Source organism: Triticum aestivum, chromosome 7D, assembly GCF_018294505.1.
Source record: "Triticum aestivum cultivar Chinese Spring chromosome 7D, IWGSC CS RefSeq v2.1, whole genome shotgun sequence".
NCBI classification, from domain to species: domain Eukaryota; kingdom Viridiplantae; phylum Streptophyta; class Magnoliopsida; order Poales; family Poaceae; genus Triticum; species Triticum aestivum.
This window is the reverse complement of record NC_057814.1, coordinates 275,643,292-275,647,344: the sequence shown is the minus strand read 5'-3', so window position 1 is coordinate 275,647,344 and position 4,053 is coordinate 275,643,292.

Sequence of the window (4,053 nt, the reverse complement as noted above, 5' to 3'; positions counted from 1 at the left end):
GATGACATGGAAAAATGGGAGACATGATATAGCAAGTGATAGGTAGCGGAGCATGGCAATAGAGCGAACAACTAGCAAAGCAAAGATAGAAGTGATTTCGAGGGGTGGTCATCTTGCCTGCAAGGTTCTCAGAGTTGTCGAAAGCTTGATCCTCGTAAGCGTACTCAACAGGTTCCTCATTCACGAACTCGTCTCCCGGCTCTACCCAAGACAAGAACACAAACAAACGGAACCACAATCAACAACGAGAAATGCACAAGCAACATGATGCAAAACATGTATGGTATGCAAGATATGATGTGCGATGCATATGCGTGCTCCGGAAGGAAAATGATGAACATGGCAGTAACTTGGCAACCCAAGCATGCCACTGGAAAGATGAGATGATTTCGGTCGAAATCGATATAAAGATCACCAGAAACGGATGCACGGTTTGCAAATGGCAAGCAAAACAAGAATGACACGAATCTGTGATAAACAGTATGATAATACTTAAAATGCAACAAACAATAATGCTACAACACCCCAACATAGCAACAAAGCATATGACAGTAATCTACAGGAGATGATTGACAAAAGATGAACACTGAGCTACGGCTAGTTCACAACATATCAAGCTCAAACAAGCATGGCAAAAGTGCAAAAGATAACAGGATCACAGACTTGGTGAAAAACTGGACATAGCAGAAAACAGCATCAGGTAGCAATGTTCAGAGCATGAAATCAACATGCTACAGGAACTTAACATAGCAAAACAAGGCATAGCAGTGTTCTACTAAATGCACATGACAAAAGTCCATTAATGACCATAAGCCAAAAATGACCAGAAGATTTGATGGCAAGCATGTAAACATAGCAAGTTCTGTTATCAGGTTTCAGACTTAGCAGAAAACAGAGCATGGCAGAAATAATAATATGTAGGCCCCTTTGTGAGCTTGATGCACTCACTACAAAGCAATCCCTACAAACCAAGCACACCTACAGCAAGATGGCATGCTTAAGAAGCTATCCATGGCAAGAACACAAGCATAGCATGAATGGACCAACTACAATAAGCTTGGCAAAATTGCATATCATGTTAAGAATCTGCCACGAATATTTTATAGAAAAAGTAGAGCAAGATTGAGTCATGCTATGGCACTCCATAATTGCAAACAAATGTAGGAATGGATCAATTACAACTATAGCTACAAAACATCCTTAGTGAACATCTCCAAAATATGCATGGATCTCTCGGTAGCATCAAGTTTACATGGCAACAAAATAACAGCAGACAAGGACTTGGAGAAATCACTGTCCGTGAAATCAGAAATATTACGGGGCCTACTTTGCATGCTTGTGCTAGTCACCACATATATCACAAAAATACATGGCATGCACGCTTGGAAAGATGGCATGTCATACTTCAAAACACATGTAGAGCTCATGCCCAAAAGATGCACAGATTTAATGATACAAAAATGACAAATCTCCAAGTTCTGATAAGAACCAGAGAATAACAGCAACTAGCCCTCTTCCAACAGAGATTTGGGCATCAAGATGACCTCTAATGAACATGGTGCAATTGAACAAAATGAAGAGCATCACGAGGCGAACAATTTGACATATCACACGCGCGAATCGGAGCTACATGCGAGAAGTTACGCACTGAGGAACATGGCAACATGCTGGAAAAATTGAGGACTTAGAGAAAATAGGGGGGGGGGCGAGAAAGTCAACGGGGCTACCGTACGGGATCGATCGGATCTGGCCGGGCTCGAAGGCGCTCGCCGGCCTGAGAGGAAGGAGGGAGAGGCGAGGTGGCGGCGCCGGCGGAGGAGAGGGAGACCGCGGCGGCGGCGGAGGGCGGCGGCGCCAGCCGGCTGCGGCGCGGAGCAGGGCGGAGGCGGGGCCGGCGATGGCCGGCGGCGGCGGGGCACCGGCGCGGCGGCGGAGGCGGAGCACCGCGGGAGGAGCGCGGGGCACGGGCGGAGGCGGGCGCGCGGGCTCGCGCGGGCCGGCTGCGGGCCGGCGGGCCTCGGCGGCGGCGACGGTGGAGGCGCGCCACGTGGCGGCTTCGGATTCGCCGGGGCGCGGTGGCGGACGCGTCCGGTTCGGGTCCGGACGTGTCCGGCGGCGGAGAGGGAACGGAGCTAGGGTTGGACTGAGTTCGTTTTTCGGGATGCCCACATATATATAGGTAGAGGGAGCTAGGAGGCTCCAAATGAGGTGCGGTTTTCGCCCACACGATCGTGATCGAACGACCTAGAGCATGGAAGAGAGTTTGGTGGGTTTTGGAGGGGGTTTTTGCTGGACACTCAAATGGACTTTGCGGATGCCCGGTTAACCGTTGGAGTACCAAAAGACCTCCAAATGGAACGAAACTTGACCGGTGGTCTCTGGGTGGTGTAATAATGCCACTTGAGAAGCCTCGGTCCATTCCGAGAAAGTTTGACACCCGCACACGAAAGGAAACAAGAGGGGTGCACCGGAGGAGATAGGAGCGCCGGATTGCAAAACGGACAACGGGGAAAATACTCGGATGCAAGAGACGAACACGTATGCAAATGCAATGCACATGATGACATGATATGAAAATGCATGACATGACAAAATACAAAACGAAAAATAAAACCCGAGCACGGAGGGAATAACATAGCACATAGCCGAAAATGGCAAGAGTCGGAGTTACAAATATGACAAGTTACATCCGGGGTGTTACAGCGTCACAGGGGGCGTGTCGAAGTCTCCTCCCCACTATTCGATCCGTCACCACCATGGCGGGAGATCCTCGGGCTCACGCCGAGCACTGGGCCGCTCGGCCCGCTCGGGCGGCAGCTTCCGCCCAAGAAGCTCTCCACTACGCGCTCCTCGCAGCTCGCATGGTGGCCAGCGCCATCGGCCGTAGGCGATACGGACCACCGCCTCCCGCTCCCACGCCGCGCCGCAACCGCGCCACCGCATGGTCTTCAGGCTACGCCGCGGCGACGACGCTACACACCCATCGAGAGCAGGCGAACAAGCAAGCCGCGCTCATCGTGGTGCAGGAGCTGCTGCGATGCAGGCTGGTGGAAGGCATCCATGACGCCCTGCTGGAGCGGGTCGGCGAGTTGCTCAATGCCGCCTGTGAGGGCGCGGCGCCTTTCTGCACCTTGCCCACGCTGCGGGTGCTGCCGGGGGCGCGCGCAGGCCCCCGCTACACCCGCGTGCCCTCACTCGGCAACCCGGCCCTTGACGCCGCCTATCTTACCCAGGATACATTACCTCTGGGTGCGGTAAGGCCGGATGGCCCCTCTCGGGATTGCGTCGATGTGCTACCCTACGGTCGTCGCGACCTAGCGCCCAGGATGTCAAGCAACGGCGCTAGGCAGCCAGGCGCCGACTCGGGGGTGGCGGCTTCACGCGCCTCTATACCTCCCCTGATGGGCTTGCTGTATGCGTCAAGAGGAAGTCCCTACTTGGTCCCCTTACCAACTTGGATAGCGGGACCACGTGAGGCCAAGGGTCCTCGCGAGCCACCTCGGAGCTTCACCGGTGCCTTCGACAATGATACGTCTCCAACGTATCTATAATTTTTTTATTGTTCCATGCTATTATATTATCTGTTTTGGATGTTTTATATGCATTAATATGCTATTTTATATGATTTTTGGGACTAACCTGTTAACCTAGAGCCCAGTGCCAGTTTCTGTTTTTTTCTCTTGTTTTAGAGTTTCACAGAAAAGGAATACCAAATGGAGTCCAAACTTTCGCCATGATTTTTCTTGGACCAGAAGACACCCAGGAGACTTGGAGTGCAAGTCAGAGGAGCCTCGAGGCGGCCACAAGGGTGGAGGGCGCGCCCAGGGGGGTGGGCACGCCCCCCGACCTTGTGGGCCCTCGAAAGTCCCCTGACCTAATTCTTTCGCCAATATATATGATGTCGCTTGAAGCTACATCGGTATTTCCCCAAAGAGGAAGGGATGATGCAGCACAGTGGCGGTAGGTATTTCCCTCAGATATGAAACTAAGGTTATCGAACCAGTAGGAGAACCAAGCAACACAACGTAAACAACCCCTGCACACAGATAACAA